This window comes from Cervus elaphus, chromosome 22 (genome assembly GCF_910594005.1).
Source record: "Cervus elaphus chromosome 22, mCerEla1.1, whole genome shotgun sequence".
Taxonomy (NCBI): Eukaryota; Metazoa; Chordata; class Mammalia; order Artiodactyla; family Cervidae; genus Cervus; species Cervus elaphus.
Window position 1 is genome coordinate 7,119,006 of NC_057836.1, and position 21,386 is coordinate 7,140,391.

The following is a 21,386-nucleotide window of genomic DNA, read 5'->3' on the forward strand; positions in this document are numbered from 1 at the left end:
CTCACTGAGCCCCCTCCCCCCGCCCCCCATCAATCACTTGGTCCTGTCCTCCCTGCAGCCACACTCACCCGCCTTGGTCAGAGAACAAGGAAGGTCTGATGGTTCTCGGTCTGGGAAGCCGACCCCAGGGCAGGGCCCTCACCTCCTCCGCACCCAGATTCTGGCCAGCTCAGGTGGCGACCGGTTCAGGGGCCTCATCCCTCTGGTCCCCTCACAGGCTTTCGCTCAGTGTCCAGGCTTGTGGTCTTAGGCCCAGGGCCCAGAGCTCTCCTGACCTGTCCCACCAGCGACGTCCCCAGCTGGGCTGGGCTCCAGGGTAGGGAGGGGCTGGCTTCTCGGCAGTGGGCGTCAGTGAATGGCTGCTCTGAGCCTCTGGAATCCCAAAGGGCCATGGGAGGCTCCTAACGGCCAGGCTGGGCCACCCTGGACTCAAGGGCACCTGGGGAGTGGTGCCCTGCTGTCTGCCCTCTCCAAATCTCCTCTGTCTCCCCCAGACTCTAACCCTTGGAGAGATGTCTGCAGTAGGAACAGGGAGACTCCAAACACGGCCACACTCTGGTGGTCCCAGAGCTGACCTCTCTTCTGCCTGCATCACCGCGCACCCTGATTAGTTCTCTGACCCTCAGACCGTCTTGCCCACCCGTCTGAGGTCTTTGGTGGAGCATGCTGGAGACTAAAGCAGGGGCCGTCTGCTTCAACAACTATCCCTCTGAGCCTGTGCTCACTCCAGCTGGACCCTGTACTGAGCCCCCGAGCCTGCGAAGATGACCCTCCCCTGGGGTTGAGGAAACCCACAAGGCCTCCCAGTCTGGCGTTAGCATTGCGGGCTGTCCGCAGACCCTGGCCCTTGGCCTGGGCTGGGTGTCTTCTTCTGTCTGTTTCATAGGAATCAGTTCAGTTCAGTCTCTCAGTCGTGTCCGACTCCTTGCGACCCCATGGACTGCAGCACGCCAGGCCTCCCTGTCCATCACCAACTCCCAGAGCTTACTCAAACTCACGTCCATCGAGTCGGTGATGCCATCCAACCATCTCCCCCTCTGTCGTCCCCTTCTCCTCCCACCTTCAGTCTTTCCCAGCATCAGGGTCTTTTCCAATGAGTCATAGGAATAGTCATAATAATTATGGTGCTAATGATAGCTACCATTTACTGAACACTTACTATGCTCCAGCACTACATCAGGGCTGGGAAGAAGCATGCAGCCTGCTCAGAGAGATGATATAAACAATCCTTACAGTAACTGTAGGGCAGTGATGGCCGACATTGTCTGAGCACTGACCGCAAGCCAGGAACTAGACTCAGCATTCTTCTGGCATCTCCTTCACTCTTTGCCTCATCCCCTGTTTTCTCCTGATGAGGACATTGCGGCCCACACCATCCTGTGTGGTCTGGTCCATCTTCCTGCGTGTCACTCCCCTTAGCCAGTGAGCTTCTGGAGCCGTGATGGCCAATAGAACTTTCTGTGATAATGGGAATGTTCTATATCTGTGCTGTCCAATGTGATAGCCGCTGACCACATGCAGCTGGTGAGCACATACCATGTGGCTACAGTGACCATGGAACTGAATGTTTATTTCATTTTAATTTATGGTTATCATATTGGACAGCACAGTTCTGAAGGACCTGGATTTTATTCTTCTCTGGGTCTTCCCCCAGGGCCTGGCAAGGATTAGCCTCTTAAGTTTCTGTAGAATAAATGAATAAAAGGAAAAAAATGATTCAATGAACGGCGGATATGTGGACCTAGGGACTGTCCCTCTTCTTATCCATTCTCTCCCCCTCCAGCTTTAGGTTTTCAAACTTGGCTGTGCTCTGGTTGCCAGGGCAACCTGCTGGAAGGTTGGGTGGGGGAGGGGATCTGCCTGGAGTTCTCCCCCCTTCTCCCCTGCCTTTGAGGCCTGAGGACCAGCCTGGTTCCCGGAAGAACAGAGGAGGCTGGGGGAGGGGCTGGCACAGCTCTTTCTGGATAGGTTGTGTGTGGGGGGAGATTTTACTGCCCACCCCACTGGATCGCATTATCTCTGAGATGCAGAAACCCCGAGCTGGAGTCAGGGGTCTTAGCTTCTCTCCTCTCTTCAGACAGTGACTCAGTAGCAGCTTCTATCAGATCTCTTGCCCATCTGGGCCTCAAGTTGCCTTTTTAAATAGGGACCAGATGCCTTCATGTGGCCTCTTGAAGGTCTAGAACTCCTCTATCTTGCTCCGTGCCAGAATGTTAGGGCCTTGAAAGCAAGGTATGAGTCTTGTTCATCTCGGTATTCCTACTGCCCATCTTCCCCAGCTCGCTCTCCCATTCTGGGGGTCCTAGAGAAAACTGCCTGCCCTCTAATTGCAAGCTTGGGTTCAGCTGCCCTCTAGTGGCCCAAAGTAGCAATGACCACCCCACCTTGTGCCTGTACCCATTTCTTTGCCGCTAAAGGAAAGATTGACAGGTCTGAAAGCAGCCTCAAAGGACAAACCTCCACCCAAGCAAAAAATCCTCGTGGTAGCCTCCCAGACAAGTGACACGAGCTCTAGAGTCTCCAACCTGGGTGTGTTACAGCTGTCCAAGATTTTGAACAAGTGGATCTCTGTGAGCTCCTGTTTCTTCATCTGTGAATTGGAAACTATATCAGTCAAGACAGGTTAACTTATGTCGCAGTCACAAACAATTCCACAATCTCAATGACTTGTAATATTGAATGCTTGTTTCTGATACATGCCTGTGTTCACTGTGGTTTTTTGGGTCCACTGTGGTTTGGCTCTGCTCCATGTCATCTCAGGGACCCAGGCTGATGAAGCAGCCACCTTCTGGAGCTGGGCTGGTCATTGAAGCAGAAGGAAGGAGACAGTGGTGAAGCGTGCAGGAGCTATGAAATGCATTGGCCCGGACTTCGGATCACAACTCACCAGCAAGAACTAGTCGAATGATCCCAGCCATTACCAGGAAGCAAGGAGATTAACCCTACCGTGTGCAAGAACTGAACAGTCAGAAGTATTTGGTGAGCAGCACTGCTGGCCCATATGCATGACTATGAGGATGCAGTGAGAAGTGCCAACGCATTAACCATCATACAATGAATTGAGTCCTTCGCCATTGAAATTACTGTCTTGGGGACTTCCCTGGTGGTCTAGTGGTTAAGACCTCGCCTTCCCATGCAGGGGGTGTGGGTTTAATGCCCAACTGAGAAGCTAAGATCCCATGTGCCTTGTGGCCAAAAAACAAAAACATAAAACAGAAACAATGTTGTAACAAAGTAAAGACTTCTAAAAACAGTTTACATTAAAAAAAAAAAACTCTTTAAAAAAGGAAATAATTGCTTATAATTCTGATTTCTTCTTTTATTTACCCTTGTGATTTCCAGGGACCTCTGCATCAATTCCAGCTGTTTACAGCTGCAGATACAGAAAGGGTAGTGGACTCGCCAGGCTTTACCCGATGAACCAGTAGCTGAACACCCACGTCTCCAGGGCTCCAAATTCTGAGCCCCGCATCCCTCACTTGTTGGGGTGTAGGAGAAGGGGCTTTGCATTCCCAGGGTTCTTGGTAAGGACGCTGGCTGACCGTGTGATGGTCTTTTGTGGGGTGGGGTGAGGGGGTAGCTGCCACTCTCCTCCCAAAGCTGGTCCCTCAAGCCTTCCCAAGGCTGGCTCACTCAGTCCGAGTGGAGAACGAGGGGGTAGAACAATGAGCAGCCTTTGCCGCCCTCCGGGGCCAGAGTCCGAACATTGCAGCCAAGCCTACGCAGGGACCCTGCACATTCCCGCCTCCTGTCCTGGGCCCAGCCCAGACACACCCACTGTATCCTGACAGCAACCAGATGGTGGGAAAGGAGAGCACCCAGGGCTCTTCAAAACCTCCCAAAGTGTTTTTAAAACCTTCATAACAGCTGACCTCTACGAAGCCTCCAAGCCTCTCTAAAATCTTTGTCTCTCAGCAGCTGGGCAGCCCCTGGCAAGACAGAGATGGGTGCCATTCATCCGACAAGCATGATGCCCTGTGCCGGCTCTCCATAGACACGTGCACAAAATCACAGCACAAGACTGGGGCCGAAATGGGGAAAGCTGCTGGTGGAGTCAGGGAAGGCTTCCTGGAGGAGGTGGCAACTAGAGAGTGATCAGGTTCTCTCCCTGGACCTAAGTCTTACTTGAAACACAACTTTCGGCTTGTTCAGCCTCCTCTCCCACCACTTACGCACTGGTATTCTGTGCCGCGACCACGTGACACCCCTCACAATCCTCAAAAAGGACTGGGTCCTCCCTAACCTCCACGGCTTTGCACTTGCCGGCTCCTCTTCTCTTTACAGGGAATACTCTTATTCAGCCTTCAAAACCCACATCGGCAGTCATATCCTCCTTGATAACCCCCTTCCCTGGGATTCAGTTCTATTTTCAGTTTCTCACCCATCCTTCTCTTGCTACAATTACAGTTGTTATTTGTTTCCATATCCACCTGCCCCTCTAGTCTGTGAGTTCCTCTGATTGGGAGATTATATCCTGTTTGTCTTTGAATTTTTGGTGCCAGTCCTAGTGCTGGCTTTGAGCAGGTATGTGACATGCCTCTGTAGGGTCCAGGAGAAGAGCTATATTCTGTATACCATTCATACACTGCTTTCTTGCCAACTATCTCTTTTGACGTTTGCCACAACCCAGTGAGACAGGCAGGGCGGGAGCAATATACAAATAACCAGGGCGCTATAAGAACCTGACATGAGCCGAGCACAATGCCAGGCACTGCAGGGGGCATTTCTCTGAGTTTTAAACATCTATGAAATCTCTGTGCCTGGTACACAGAAGTGCTTGGTGAACTCAGTTGTGTGTCTGAGAACAGGAAACTTGCCCCCCAAAATGCAACTGATTTTTATTTATTTTATTTTTGGCCACACTGGGTCTTCATTGCTGTGCACAGGTTTTCTCTAGTCGTGGTGAGCGGGGGCTCTTCTTCATTTTGGGGCACAGGCTTCTCACTGTAGTGGTTTCTCTTGCTTCAGAGCACAGGCTCTAGAGCACCGGCCTAGTAGTTGTGGCTTTCAGGCTTATTTGCTTCTCGGCATGTGGGATCTTCCCAGACCAAGGATTGGGCCTGTGTCCCCTGCATTGGCAGGAGGATTCTTAACCACTGGACCACCAGGGAAGTCCCCCTAAAAACACAATTTAAATGAACAGCTTTATAGGACTTACTATTGTCGGGCCCTGACATCAAGCTGCTCCCTGGGAAGCCCTGGCAGATGGAAAAATCTGCCTCCATGGACCCTGGCCTGTGTCTGTGACCTCTGCCATCTGGGTCAACCTTGTAAAATTGATGCTGAAGGCGCCATCTACTGTGTTGCTGTTAACATCCCTTTTGAGACATTTCTTTTTAGTATTTAGAACCAGATCACTTGTCGTTCATTAAGGGTCAACCGCTCCCTCCTATCACCTACTGGGAATAAAATGACCTCTTTGTGTTTCCTCTTTCCCTCTGGCTGCCAGGAAGCTCAAAGACAAGGAGCAAAAATACAGCAGGAGTCAGAGTCAGAATATTTCCTTCTCACCCCCGTGTACGTGGCTCCTTCAGCTGAAACTTCTTAGGTCCTTTATGGGAAGAGCACATATAAATAAACATTTAGAATCTAGAAAACATTTAGAATCTAGAAAAATAGTACTGATGAACCTATTTACAGAGAAGAAATGGAGATGCAGATGTGGAGAAGGGACTGATGGACACAGCAGGGGAAGGAGAGGGTAGCACAAATTGAGAAAGTAGCGTTGACGCATGTGCACGATCACGTGTGAAATGGATAACTAGCAGGAAGCTGCTGTCTAACACGTGGACCCCAGCCTGGTGCTCTGTGATGACCTAGAGGGGCAGAATGATCATGGGAAGGGCTGAAGCTGAAGCTCCCATACTTTGGCCATCTGGCACGAAGAGCCGGCTCATTGGAAAAGACCCTGGTGCTGGGAAAGATTGAGGGCAGGAGGAGAAGGGGGCGGCAGAGGATGAGATGGTTAGATAGCGTCACTGACTCAGTGGACATGAATTTGAGCACACTTCGGGAGATAGTGAAGCCTAGCATGTTGCAGTTCATGGGGTCACAAAGAGTTGGACATAACTTAATGACTGAACAACAACAAAAAGAGGGAGGGGAGATATATATATATACACACATATAATTATGGCTGATTCTCACTGATGTATGGAAAAAACCAACACATTGTAAAGCAATTGTCCTCCAATTAAAAAAAAGAAAGACTAAATAAATAAATATTAATGTGATAGGCCCTGGGGAGAGCACTGGGAAAGGATCCAGGCTTAAGAGCAGAAAGCTTGGGTAAATCCCCTACCCTCTCAGCCTCAGTCTCCTTGGCAACCTGAGACGGTAGATTTGCCAAGACTTGTGGATACAGCCAGCCTTACTGTGAAGACTGGCCACTGCTCAGGCCTCTGGTAGGGTCACAGTCAACCTCCTCCTGTTTCTGTACACCCATTTCACTACCCGCCCAACCCCGCTCAGGCTGTGAAGCTCCTAACCTTGAATACCTTCACACTTTAGATCCAGGATGGCCAGAATTTTTATTTTTAAAGAGGAATCGGGATTTTCCAGGCAGTGCAATTGTTGGGACTCCATGCTTCCACCCACGTAGGAGGCATGGGGTTGATCCCTGGTCAGGGAACTAATATCCTGCAAGCAGTGTGGTGCAGCTTTAAAAAAAAAGGGGGGGGGGAGTCAGAAAAAGACTTTCATGTGAAATCTCCTGACTTAAAAAGGTTGCAATTAATTTGCATTTGTTCAAACTTGGCTGTAGGCCAAATCTAGTCTGAGGCCTTCCCTGACTCAGTCAGTTAAGCCTAATAGTCCAAGAGGGATTGTCTGATGAGTCTGGACCAGGGGTGAGGGGAAATTTCCATCATTCCTTCTGAGCCCTGGCTTCCTTCCATAACATCCCAAGAGACCTGACTGCAGGAGTCAGAGTCAGGTTCTGAGAGGACCTGAGCTCAGGTCATGTGGGCAGGTCCAGAGGACCCTGTTCCAAGCTGGACCTTACAGAGGACCCTGCCCTAGCCTCAGGTGGTGAGTTTAAAATGGGCATCTGACCTAGGATGAGCCATGAATCCTTCCCCTGAGATGTATGTGCTTGCAGCCAGAGAGTAAGTGCGTGCGTGCAAAGTCGTTGTAGCCCACCGGGCTCCTCTGGCCATGGGATTATCCAGGCAAGCATACTGGAGTGGGTTGCCATTTCCTTCTCCAGGGGATCTTCCCGATCCCGGGATTGAACGTGCATCTCTTATGTCTCCTGCTTTGGCAGGTGGGTTCTTTACCACAAGCGCCACCTGGGAAGCCCTGCAGCCAGAGAGAGGGATGGGTAACTCTCTCTCCAGTGCCCAGAGCTGTAAGACATAAAATTTGCCAGCAGTTAGCTATTGCATTTTCCATGATGGGGGCAGCAGGGGTGGTTAGTGAAATGGGTATACAGAAACAGGAATAAAAAATGGTTTGAGGGGACTTCCCTGGTGGCCCAGTGATTAAGACTCTACACTCCCACTGCAGGGGGCATGGGTTCGATTCCTAGTTGGGGAACTAGGATCCCACAGGCCACATGATGTAGCCAAAAAAAAAGAAGATTTGAAAGAGAGTCCTAAGGGGGAGTGCCTGTCTAGCTGTCCTGAGTCCCTGCCACTCTCTTGTCCTACAGGGCTGGACCACCCCAGTGTCTTTGTGATAACTTTCCCCTTCTTACCCAAGTCAGTTAGTGAGTCGGAATTTTTCTGTCCCTGGCAGTCATTGGTCCTAACTCATGCACGTGGCTTCTGCTAGGGCACTTTCCTCTTTCCTGATAAACAGAGGCAGCACCCAGCTCCTAGTCCTGGCCTCCCAGCCCCGTCCCCCATGCCTCACACCTCTACCCACTCAGCCTTGTAAAGGAAGACGTTCATGACCACCCCCACTGCAGGGAAGAAAGCTCAGAATACATTGGGGCTGGCGCTGCCAGAGACACTGAGGCGTCTGGAACTGGCTACTGAGTGGGTGGTGTGGGTGGTGCTGGTTCCCCCCTCTTTCTGGTGTGGGGCAATGAAAGACACCGGAAGGACCCTGCCCTCCAGTGGGTCCCTACAGAACCCACTCACCTGCTCACCTACCTCCACCGTGCCCTGCCTGCCCTGAAAGTCCATACAGAGAGCCCCGACTCACATACCCACCAAACTGAGAGTTTCCGTCCATTCTCCCCATCCCAGACTCCCAGTCTCAAACCCAGGTACTGGTAATCCCCTGGGTCACCCTAGTTCACTTCTCTCCACCCTTGTATCCTCCTCCATAAAGCAGCAGCCTCAGTCCCTCTTGGTTTTCACCCAGCATCCCTTCCCTTTCCCCTCCCTTCCCTTTCCCTTTCCTTCCCTTCCAGCTACAACCTACCCCTCAGACCATGGGATCAGCAGAGCAACTCCAGCCCTGTCCCCTGTGGTTGGAGCTGGAGCTGCCTGGTGATCAGCGCACCCATCCCCTGGGCTCAAGAACCCGGGGGCTGATGGGAACTTTTTGCTTGAACACGACGTGTGCTCCCTCCTGAGATCAATGCACTAGGGCTGTGTGAGCCTGGGACTGTCTGGGCAACTTACCACCTCATGGAGAAGAAAAATCCACCTGGATGGAGCCCACAGGGCTGAGCGAGATGGGGAGAGAGAAGGATGGCTCGATGGAGCACTGGTGACATCCTTGAGCCCCAGGGTCCAGCCGAACCTGAGTCCAGGAGCAAACCCTTTTATTGCAGCTGTTTTCAGTTTGGTGCCTTGTGGCTGCAAGAGTCTTGGGCGGTAGTGTGGTAGAGTCTCCGAAAGCTACAGAACACTCTGCTGGGTCAGACGGAGGTCAGGGCAGTGAAACTCAGAAATAACAGAGCTGGGCCGGGTTGAGACAAGAGAGGTGCCCAGCACTGGTGCCCCTCTTGCCTCGCTCTAACCTGGTTCTGCAAGACAGCCCCTGCAATTCCCGGGTTGGCTCCAGCGGGGAGGGTAGCCCCACCCCTCAAGGTGAGAGAAGATAGCTTTTGTCCTGGCTGACTCCTAAGATGGGGCTTGTTCAAGAGCAAGCCTAGGCCTAGGGTAAGGAGATCTGACCCAAATCTCAGCCCCTTGCCCTGTGCCCTTGGCAAATCCCTATGAAAACAGAATGGCAGGGATTCCCTGATGGTTCAGTGGTTAAGATTCTGCTTTCCAATGTGGGGAGCATGGGTTCAATCCCTGGTTAGGGAACTGAGATCCCTGGTTGCAGGATCCCTGATCCTGTGGGGTACAGCCAAAAATTTAAAAGAAAAGATGGAATGCAAGCTGCCTTCATGTGTTCTCCCCCTTTCAAGGAGGGAGGACTTTTTTTTAATCTTTTTATTTTATATTGGAGTATAGCCAATTAACTGTGCTCTGATATTTCGGGTGAACAGCGAAGGGACTCAGCAATACGTATATTAATACATGAACCCATTCTCCCCCAAATTCCCCTGCCATCCAGGCTGCCACATAACATTGAGCAGAGTTTCATGTGCTAGACATTAGGTCCTTGTTGGTTATCCATTTTAAACATAGCAGTGTGTACATGTCGAACCAAAATTCTAAAGGAGGGGGACTTTTTTTAATGAAGATACAGCTCTTCCCAGACTCCCTTGCAGCTAGGAGTACCCATGTGACTAAGTATTGGCCGGTGAAGTGTAAAGGGAACTAAGGGTCCAGCCAGCCACAGTATCCCTCAAGAGGGCAGGTGACCACTTCCAACCTCCTTCCACTCTGCTCCTCAGGGTACAGAAGACCCCCCTGGGGGGGGGGGGCACCAACCATCAACATTCCTTCAGCAAGAGAGGAGCAACTCGGGTCCCTGAACACTGCGTGGACCTGGCCACCAGACCAGTCTGGATAACCTCCATATGAAAGAACCATGAGAAAGAAAGGATGTTCTATTTGGTATCAAGCTGTATTGTTTTGCATCTCTGTGCCTGAATTTATGTCCTCACTGGTTCTCTACCCCAGGGATTCCAGTTAGCATTTTTGGTTGTCCCGGGTCAGGGGAGGGCACAGGGCTACTGGTTTCTACTGAGTGGAGCCCAGAGGTGCTCACCACCCTACTGCATGCACAGGACAACCCCCCACAGCTAAGAATGAATGATCTCATCCAAAAAGTCAACGATACACCCGCTGAGAAATTGCTCTTTCCTTCTGGCAATTCAGTTCCCATCCCACAAATGGGGGATATTGAATGATCATGGGGTTTTTTGTTTGTTTTTGTTTGTTTCTGGTTGCACTGGGTCTTCATCGCTGGGTACGGGCTTCCTCTAGTTGTGGCAAATCTGGGCTACTCTTTGTTGTGGTTCTCGGGCTCCTCACTGTGGTGACTTCTCTTGTTTCAGGGCACAGACTCTGGGCACGCAGGCTTCAGTTGTTGCAACATTTAGACTCAGTAGTTGTGGCTCACAGGCTCTAGAGTGTGGGCACAGATGTTGCAGTGCATGGACTCAGTTGCTCCATGGCATGTGGGATCTTCCCGGACCAGGGAGCAAACCCATGTCCTCTGCATTGGCAGGAGGATTCTTATCCACCGCACAACCAGGGAAGTCCCTGAACTATCATGTTTTTTTATGAGGATCTGGTGAGATGACAGACATGAGCCTACTTTTAGGAAAGGAGACAATCCTGCTGAGATAGTCATGGAGTCTTTATTATTGCAATAAAGTAAGATGGAAGCCCCAGAGAAGGGGAGTGAGGCCAATAGATGTCCAAAAAGGAAGGGTGATGCTCCACAGAGGAAGGGGCTCCAGGGTGGGCTTGGGGGGCAGCACAGGACCAGGAGAGGAGGCAGGGCTTCTGCCAGCAGCCTCAGTCTTGGGAAAGGAGAGAAAGGGGGAAGTCCAGCCAAGGAATGGGGGTGGTAACTGCTGCTGGTGGCCCCCATAATGCCCACAGAACTCACCCCGTCCCCCACTTCCCACCCTGCCTAGGGCCCTCTCTCCCTCTCACACATACATGCTTCTCCCCACTACCATGCCGTCTCCAAGGCTGCTTACTCCTCCAAAACTTTCTCTCCCTCTGACACACACACACATACACACACCTCCTTCCTCTATGGTCTGGCCCCTGGCACGCCCCATCACATACACTCATCCACGCTAAGTTTGGGCCCAGAGCAGCAGAGCTGGGCTGCCCTGAGCTGACTTCCCTCCAAAGGGGGCCCTTTCCTTTCAGCAGACTTGAAGCCCGGCCCGTGGAGCTGCAGGGTCGAGACCATCGGCTGGAGCGGGGAGCTGAGTGTCACCCAGGATCCTGAAGGGACGTGGGAGACCTGGAGACTCAGGACAGGCAGAGTGCCTGGCTCTGGGTGGAGGGCCAGGAGCGCCGGGCAGCACAAAGGCACTGGGGGGAGCGGGACGATGTCCCGGAGCTGGGGAGGGCAGGCGTGGGGTGAGCCGGCTTGACCTGGAGAGCAAGCCCCGGGGCCATCAGCAGCAGCGACATCTCAAGGCACCTCAGGTGCCCCATCCCTGCACAGCCGGGTCCTGCTGGAGGACCTCCTCCTGGAAGGAGCCAGGCTGCAGAGCGATCGCCCGGAGGACCAGGGGTGGCCTCCCTCTGCCCCAGGGTCTCCAGGCTGGGCGGCGCGGGAGAGGGCACCCCCCACCGCCACCAGCACAGGTCAGCTCAGACCTCAGGGCCCCCGAAGGCCAGGTTGTCGCGGACCATCAGCGTCTTGCGGAAGTCACGGTCCACCAGGGGGCGCTGCATGCGCCACTTGTGCGCCTCCTGCAAGCCGGGCTCGAAGTAGTAGATGCAGGCGCCGAAGCCCACCAGGATAAGCACAGAGATGAACAGGTAAACAGGCACGAACCAGTCCAGGAAGTGCGGCATCGCGGCGGCCTTGGCTGCTGAGACACGGTAGGTGAGAACCAGCAGAGGGGCGGCTCGTCCACCCACCCTCCCTCCCAGAGGGGACACCCGCGGTCTTCACGGAGCCAGGCGGCCAGAACGTCACCTCGCAGGTGGGAAGACCGACACCCGGAGAGTGGAGGGCAGTGACTCAGCATCCTGGCCCCTGAGCAAGCACACAGCCATCCAGCCGCCCACCCACCCAGGGGCCCACCCAGCTCCTACTCACAAGGAAGCTTATAGCGGAGGGCCCCCTATGCCTCAGTCCCTCAACAGCACTTGTGGCCTCAGGCCAGTTGCCTAACCTCTCCGGGCCTCAGCATTGTCCCCGGCAGAAGGGGGGACAACTACCAGAGACATGAGGGGACGGGGTGAGGTGACTGACCTCTCAGAGCTCTCAGTAAAGGACGACTCGGTCAGTCCTCCTTTGAGCCCCCTCTCCCGGCTCTGAAGCACCTGCAGAGGCTGCCACTTGCCGGCCCCCTCACAGATGAGTGGGTCCCCAGCTACCCGTACTTCCTGGCCAGGGGTCGCTTGGTGAAAGCGTGGTGAACAGCCACCCATCCCCAGGGAACCTGGTTGATATCAACAAGGTCTGCACAGGCTCCCGAATTCAGGCCCATGCCCCATGTCATAATGATAAGAGTGTGGACACGGGCAGCAGCCCCCAAAGACGGGCCTTAATTTCCATGTCCATAAAAACGGGAAATTATAGGGCTGTTGTGACTGTTAAAAAAGCTAATTTATATAAAATGCTCAGAACCAGAGCCTGACGCTTAGTGAGTGCTACATAGTACTTTGTTCTTGGTCTCTGAGCCTCAGTTTTCTTATCTGTAAAATGGGCATAGAAGTAGGACCCACTACTTAAGGTCTCTGTGAATGTTTAACAAGACAATGCCTAAAGTGCCTGTAGCATCATGCTGCCTGGAGCAGAATCAGCACTGGATGAATACTAGCTGATGTTATTTCCAGGGCACCAGAGGTGGGGAGAGCAGGAAATGGAAGCTGGCAGGTTTAAGGTGATTCACAAGCGTTACATGTATCCAGCTCCTTAGAGTGGTCCACCCCTGCTCTCTGCCAACCTTGCCAGCCGCATCTCCCGCACTCCACGCCATCAGAGGGAACCACTTGTCAGTCACCTGCGTGTGCCTGCATGTGATACAGTCTCCATCTCCGCATGTGCTTTCATTTTCCTGGAATGTCCTTTGCGTTCATGTTCATCTGGCAAACTCCTATACATACTTCAAAGCCACACCACAGATTATCTCCTCCAGACATGGGACAAATCAGGACCCATTTAATCCACCCTCGAATGGTTCCTGAGGTATGAGAAAGGGGTAGGGTGAAGAGCCCCACCTCTGCCCGCCAGGCAGGGAGACCACGGTCAGAATGGAGTCACGGACCTTACAACAGGTCTCTGGGGTAAGTATCATTGTTCACATTTTATAGATGAAGAAACTGAGGCCTGGAGAAGCTCGCTAACTTGCCCTGAGTTACCCAACTGAGAAGTGACGGAGTTGGACTCCAGTCCCCCAGTAATGTCCTGAGGTTTGATGGGGAAAGACACCTGAGCTGAATGAAATGAGCTAAGGCCCACCTTGTCTTCTTGGGAGGGAAGAGTGACCTTCAGGGCTGGCTGAGGAGAAGCCCCAGGTTCTCAGACCTCGGGCTCCAGACTCCAGTCCTCTCGCCCCTCTACTGCTGGGTGGGCCTCCGAGGAGGGCTATGGCCCCAGGGGAGGGAGAGGTGCTGCTCCCCAATCCTGCATCCACCCGGAAGCCCTCCCGCGCCCTCCAGGGTTCCCACTGGCCGCTCCAAACCACAGTGTCTCAAGGTGCCCTATTCTCTTCACTGAGGAATAAAACGAAGAGTGTGCTAATGGCCCAGAGTTAGGGCTAGAGCCTGTCCTCCTAACCATCTGCCTTTCTGGAGAGCCAAAGAGAGGGTTCTGAATTGATTGGTGTGGCCTGGGTTTGGGAGAGGTGGAGAAGGGGACCTACGAGCAGGAAGGCTGCTCCAAACTAGCCTGACTGAGACCAAGAGATTTGTGCCCCCTCCCCTGGCCCACCCAGGACCCCAGGCTCCTTTGAGCTTAAACATGAGGATGGGGGACTTGGACAGAGCAGGAGCCATTTCAGCCGCAGTGCCGAGGGCCTGTGGAGAGGTGGTCTGGGTCTCCCATCCTCTCCAGCCCTGTGAAGAAAATCCCAGGCATTCTGGGGCAACCGAGGACCCCAGACCTTCTCCTGGCTTCTCAGAGGACTGGCTCAGCTGAAACAGAACCTCCACTGGCCTTCCGTGTGACCTTGGGTCTCTCCTCAGCCTCTCTGAACTTCAGCGTGTCCCCGCGCAATGACGAGGTAGGCATGGGGGCTACCAGATGACCTATAAGGAATTTTCTAGCCCCCATTCCAGCAAAAGTCCCATCCAGGACAGTGCGAGGGTTGCAGACCTCCTTTCCCTGCCTCTCAAGCCCCTGGTACCTTTCAACCTGGCAGCCCAACCCCCGCACCCGCAGACCCACCTCAAGCCCTGCAGAAGCCTGTTCCGGGGGCTCTGCGCTGAGCGCACCGCCTCGGCCCAAGCAGCTCAGTGTCGGCCGGTGGACTCAGTCGTAGCTGCGGTCCCCAGAGATGCTGCCATCTGCAGCCGCCCCGGGTGCGGGAAGCAGAGAAGGGGCGAGGCCAACGCCCCCCAGGAGAGACAGTTTCTCAGGCCCAGGGGCTCTGCCTGGGCGGAGGGGGGCGGTCCTGGGCTGGGCAGCCTGTACCTCTCCCCGCCCATTGGAGACCCTTCCCTCTGCCCCCCACCCTCAGGATAGCAGGAGGTGGGACCCGCCTCAGCCAATCAGCAGCCTGGCAGAGCAAGGGCTTTATCCTCCGTTGCCCTGGCAACCAGCCTTCTCTTCTGGATCCCCCGCACTGCGCGCGTGGTACAGAGATGACAGGCAGGGCAGGATAAATTTGGGACGGATGGGAGTCACCCAGCAGGCTGCTGGACCCCAAGAGGAAGCGTCCCCGACCAAGATAAGTGGGACGATTTGGAGGCTTGTCGTCTGAGGGTATGGAGAGACTGGGGTCCCTGGCATGGGGGTGGAACACCAAAGCAATAGCAAACAGAGCCAATGAGGGTCATATGCTAAAGAGGGAAGAACCAAAACTGAGAGTCTGGACACATTGGTCCGATGTAGCGTTTATCATATGCCAGGCTCTGCTTTAGTGCTTTGTTTATATTAACTCATTTGTTGGTCCTCCAAGGTCACATGGGAAGAAAGTCTCAATGCCAGGGTCAGAGCCCTAGCCTGGGCTGCAGGCTCCCTCTCAGGGGCTGGGTTCTTCCTCACCAGCCCCAGAGCCCCCCAGGCTGGGGCGCAGCTTGAGGTGGTCGTGGCTTTCAGGCACCGAGCCCTCCCTGGCCATCCAGGCCTTGCCCCCACATCACTTCACTTGCTCCTTCAGCTGGGTGGGTGTCGAAGCCCATTTTGGGGGTGATGCAGCTTCAGCTCAGAGAGGTGCAGCGGCTTACCGTCTCCTTCTCCAAGATCATTCAGCTTCTCAGTGACAAAGCCAGAGGGGCCCGGGGGTGGGAGGGGGTCCTGTGCAAGCCTGGGTCCTCCCTCCTGTGCTATAGACAGAGTGTGTGCAGAGTTTCACATGCCTGGTGAGCATTCCGTCAACAGCAGTGGTTACCGTCTCAGGAGAGAGCAGCCCCGGAGGCCCACGGGGCGGGGAAGAGGCTCAGAGGAACCGTCTCCCTGGGGAGTCCATTTCCAGAAGCTGAGGACAGGCAGGTGGGAATGGCCATAGGTAAAATGGTTTTGGGTCTCTGGGTCCCCCACCCCATTCCACACACACCCTGCCAGCTCTGAGACCACCTGGGAGTCCTGCAAGGGTCCTCTCCCCTATATCCAAGGGGAGTGAGTTTGAGTTTACAGAGGGATTTAAAAAAAAAAAAAATAACGTTGACATCTTTTTGGACTTAACCTGATAGCTCAGTTGATAAAGAATCTGCCTGCAATTCAGGAGACCCCGGTTCGATTCCTGGGTCAGGAAGATCTGCTGGAGAAGGGATGGGCTACCCATTCCAGTACTCTTGGGCTTCCCTTGTGGCTCAACTGGTAAAGAATCTGCCCACAATGCGGGAAACCTGGGTTCAATCCCTGGGTTGGGAAGATCCCCTGGAGAAGGGAAAGGTGCCCACTCCAGTATTCTGGCCTGGAGAATTCCATGGACTGTATAGTCCATGGGGTCGCAAAGAGTCAGACACGACTGAGTGACTTTCACATCTTTTCAAAGATTTTTAAATTAATTTTTAATGTTTATTATTATTATTTTGGCTCTTCTGGGTCTTTGTTGAAGCAAGCAGGGGCTACTCTTCCTTGCTGTGCAGGCTTCTCATTGCGGTGGCATCTCTTGTTGCAGAGCACAGGCTCTAGGCACACAGGCTTCAGTACTTGTAGCACACAGGTTTAGTTACTCCACAGCATGTGGAATCTTCCTGGACCAGGTATCGAACCCATGTCCCCCTGCATTGGCTGGCAGATTCTTATCCACTGTACCACCAAGGAAGTCCTCCAGAGGGGTTTTATTAAGATATAAGGTGTGAAAGTGTTAGTTGCTCAGTTGTGTCTGACTCTTTGCGACCCAATGGACTGTAGCCCGCCAGGCAACTTCTGTCCATGGGATTCTCCATTCAAGAATACTGGAAAAAAAAATTAAAAAAAAAAAAAAAATGGAAAAAAAAAAAAAAAAAAGAAAAAAAAAAAAAAGAATACTGGAGTTACTGTTTCCTTCTCCAGGGGATCTTCCAGGCCCAGGGATAGAACCCGGGTCTCCTGCATTGCAGACAGATTCTTTACCATCTGAGCCACCAGGGAAGCCCAACTGAAGCCTGTAAAATGTAAACCTTAGTGATGAATTTTTACCTGTGTATACACTTTTGCAAGCAGCACCCAGATCATGTCTAGGGTGTTTTCATCATCCCAGACAGTTCCCTCCTGCCTCTTGCCAGTCAACACCACCTTCCCACAGGCTCTCAGTGATCTGATTTCTGTCACCATAGATCAGTTTTTCCTGGGCTTGCATTTCACATAAATGGGATCTCACAGCCCGTGCTCTTTTGTGTCTGACTTCTGTTGCTCAGCACAATGCTCACTCCATTGATAATGCTGCCTGTGCCAGCGCCCCACAGCTTGTTTATCTGTTCACCACAGAAGGACATTTGGGGCATTTCCAATGTTGGACTCTGAAGAGTGAAGCTGCCAAAGTGCTGTTCAACATTTCGGAGTGGGAGGGCAGAGAGGAGGTGGCGGAGGATGACAAAGGGGCACAGAGGAACTTTGGAGGTAATGGATATGCTCATTATAAAATGATTGGGATGGTGCCTTCCTGGGTGTATCTTTATGTCAAAGCTTATCAAATCTTGCACATTAAATATGTGTAGCTTATTCCGTGTCAGTGACACCTTAATAAATCTGTTTTTTAAAGTGATCAGTGGCCCTTGGATATTGTTCTAGTCACGTGATTCTTTATTCACACAAAAGGTTATTATAATTTTTATTTAGCCATTTATTTTTGGCTGTGTGGGTCTTGGTGGCTGCACCAGCTTACTCTCTAGTTGCAGTGGGCAAACTTACGTGGTGGCTTCTCTTATTGCGGAGCACAGGCTCTAAGGCACGGACTTCAATAGTTGTGGTACACAGGCTTGGTTGCTTCGCAGCATATGGGGTCTTCTTGGATCAGGGATCAAACCCTTGTCTGCTGCATTGGCAGGCAGATTCTTTACCACTTAGTCACCAGGGAAGTCCCACACAAAAGTTGGTGGGAAGCTCAATATGCAATAGAGATAAAGCCAGAGCTGCTTCTGTTAAATGGTGGGATGAGGTTTCCCGATCCCACCCACTCAGCTTCCCCCTACCCCTCACGGTGCACCCCCAACCCCTGCCCACCAAGGCAGCATCTCCCCAGGGTTCCACAGAAGTCAGTTCAAAACACACTGGCCCAGAGGGTCTCTGATGGCCCTTCCAGTTCTGGGTTCTGATATTGCTACAGGAACTTCCAGGCCTGGATCTGGGTTTCCTGCCAATCTCTACCCTTCATCACAGGATGGATCTTACACACCACTGTTTTCTATTGCACTACCTGCAAGGGGGACAAGCATCAACTCACCTTGATGCCTCAACCGACAGTCAGCCAAGTGTAACGGGGCTCTCCCCAGGGAGCTTTAATGCACCTTCACCTGGGCTGCAGCTGCTTGCCAGGGTGACTCTCACTCACTGTGCTGCCTTTCGTTGCTGTTATCTGCCCGTCCACCCTGAAAACTCCGGAGAACAGGAAGGACACCTCTGTGCCCAGGTCAGCCCAGCACCAGGCCCAGCCCAGGTAGGCGCTCCGCACAGGTGGGACTGAATGGGTCTCAGCTCAGCCCCTCCTGGAACATGATGAGCAGGGTCCAGAGTCTCTCCTTGACTGTCTAAGGGCCTCAGTCACCTGGGTCTCGATCACCTCTCTACTTCATCTCCACTCCTCACCTCACCTGCTTGAGCCACTGGCCTCCTTGCTGCCCCTCAGAAGCCTCAGGAATGCTCTCCACTTGGGGTCTTAGCACTTGCTGATCCTTCTGCCTGAATCCTCTTCTTCACTACGTTTATTGGCTCCTCTATCACTGCATTCAGGCATCTGCTCAAACATAACCCTCTTAGCAAGGCCCCCTCCAACCTAAAGCAGCCCATCACGTTCTATCTCCTAGGCCGCCTTGCTTTATTTTCCTAGTACTAACTACTAACTGGCTGTCAGGGACTCCCCTCTATGCTGCAGGCCGTGGGGAATCGGAGCGCCATCTGGGCTGGGGCAGGAGCTCCACACAGCCGTGTACCTTCCTGCTCTTTCTAAACAAGTTTTAACTCGTTTGATCTGTAGGGGGGAAGGATTGATTAGACAGGAAGTACCCCCTGCTCTTGCAGATATCACACTGTGTGATCACTGTCTGACTTCTCCATCACACTGAGCTGGTCAGTCCTGTCTGGTTCATCTGTGTTCCCAGGGTAGGGCACTGGGTCTGCCCTAGGAAATGAGTGAACAAATCACTGCTGAGAATGAACGAATGGGTGTAAATCAGTCAATTCACTCATTCGACAAATATTTATTGAGCAACTACTCTGTAGGTGTAGGTACTTTTATTTATTTTAAAAAGTATTTTTATTATATGAATAAGAAAGGCATTCCTTTTAAAAATATTTATTTATTGATATTGGCTGCAGCAGGCCTTAGTTGTGGCACACAGGATTTTCAGTCTTCATTGTGGAGTGCAGGATCATTAGTTTCAGCATGAAGATTCTTAGTTGCAGCATGTGGGATCTAGTTCCCTGACCAGGGATCCAACTTGGGACCCCTGCATTGGGAACATGGAGTCTTAGCCACTGGACCACCAGGGAAGTCCCTACTGTCTAAAGTGCTGGATGTACAAAACTGACAAAAATCCTTGTCCTTTGTATTTTATACTTTGGTTAGAGAGACAATGAGCTGGTAACTATATAACTGTTAGGAGAAGCAGTCTGCCATGAGCTTTGAGTCCCTGCAAGTTCTTGCTGGGCAAGCCAAGAGAGCAAGGCCCTGAAAGCTGCCTACCCAGGCCATTTCTCAGGGCTGTGTTTATAACAAGCAACATTGAGGGATGAGGTAACCTCTCCTCCTGGAAAAAGAACAAGCATGCTTATCACTCACTATAAAAGCAGTATTAATTTCTGTGTTCCTCTCCCATAATGCCATGCACAAGGTATACAAACACAATGGGTCCTTTGCAGGGCTTGGGGGACATGGGGGGAAAATGACACAAAAATAAAGTATCAGCGACTGCTTTTACCATGAGTAATAATAATGTCCTTTGTCCCTTGCCCAAGAGTTCCATGTCTCCTGCAGCATCCATGAAGAGACTATTGCTAAACAGTAATAAATAGAAACAGTTTATTAGTTTGCAAAATCTCAGATGCTATACATTTGTAAGCAATACGTGAAGTGCTTTTCAGAAAACTGAGCAGAAAAGATGAGAGAGGAATTATGGGAGGGCTCTCTCTCTCTCTCTCTCTCTATATATATATATGTATATACATACTTTTTTTTTCTGAGCTGAACAGCACGTGGGATCTTAGTTACCCAAGCAGGGATTGAAGCCAGGACCCCTGCATTGGAAGTTCAGAGTCTTAACCACTCGACCACCAGGGAAATCCCAGGGCTTGCTACTTTATTTTATTTTTATTTTCTACTTATTTGTGCCGGGTCTCTGTTGAGGAACACAGGATCTTCACTGAGGCATACAGAAACTTTAGTCTCGGCATGCAGGCTCTAGCTCCCTGAGCAGAGATCAAACCCAGGCCGCCTGCTTTGGGAGCCCAGTCATCATCACTGGACCACCAGGGAAGCCCCATGCTAGCTATTTTAGATGAGGTCGTTCAGAAAGCCTCCTCTGATCAAGTGACGTTGATGCAGATACATGAATAAAGTGAGGAAACAAGCCAAGTGACTATTTGGAAGTGCATTTCAGTCAGAACCACAGAGGCAAAGGGTCCTGGTGAATGAAGTGAAAGTCACTCAGTCCTGTCCAACTCTGCGACCCCATGAACTATACAGTCCATGGAATTCTCTACGCCAGAATACTGGGGAGGGTGGCCTTTCCCTTCTCCAGGGGATCTTACCAACCCAAGGAGAGAACCCAGGTCTTCCGCATTGCAGGTGGATTTTTTACTAGTTGATCCAGCAGGGAAGCCCCCGGGAGCAGATGTTAAAGGGAGAAAGGCAGAAGATGAGACTGGGGAGTCCGTCAAGGGCCAGAACACACAGGGCCTCAAAGGTCATGTAAGATGTTCGCAATGTACTCTGAGTGAGGGGGGACTACCAGTGGGTTTGGACCAGAGGAGTGGGCTGCTCTGATTTCTCTTTCGAAAGGAAGACTCTGACTGCTGTATGAGAAAAGCCAGTAGCCCCCGAGATCAGCGTGGACAGAGGGAGCCTGTGAGAAGCCTATTACAGTAGACCCAGTGAGAGATGCCAGCGTCTTCTCCTGATTGAGGGGTGGAAGTGGTGAGAAACGGTCAGCTTCTGGATGCATTTTAAGAACAGAACCAGAAATTGGCTGTGAGGTGCAGAGAAAAGGAGCCAAGAATGACCCAAGATTTTGTTCTGAGCAGCTGCAAGGAATGAGTCAACTGAGCAGGAGGAGACAAACTCAGCATATTAAAAAGCAGAGACATCACTTGTCAGGAAAGGTCCGCATAGTCAAAGTTATGGTTTTTCCTGTAGTCATGTATGGATGTGAGAGTTGGAACTATAAAAAAGGCTGAGTGCTGAAGAATCAACGCTTTTGAACTGTGGTGTTGGAGAAGACTCTTGAGAGTCCCTTGGACAGCAAGGAGATCAAACCAGTCCATCCTAAAGGAAATCAACCATGAATATTCATTGCAAAGACTGAAGTTGAAGCTGAAGCTCCAATACTTTGGCCACCTGCCTCATAGGAAAAGACCCTGATGCTGGGAAA

At 52.0% G+C, this 21,386-nt stretch overlaps 1 long non-coding RNA gene across 2 annotated transcripts; it reads left to right on the plus strand.

Moving 5' to 3' along the window:
- Positions 1-2,438: 2,438 nt before the first annotated feature.
- Positions 2,439-10,117, plus strand: LOC122680621. Of its 2 annotated transcripts, none has more exons than XR_006336733.1 (3): positions 2,439-2,979; positions 3,343-3,524; positions 9,743-10,117. It is a non-coding gene; the product is annotated as an uncharacterized LOC122680621 (long non-coding RNA). The 2 variants fall into 2 exon arrangements; XR_006336734.1 differs by lacking the exon at positions 9,743-10,117 and adding an exon at positions 3,916-4,336.
- Positions 10,118-21,386: the final 11,269 nt, after the last annotated feature.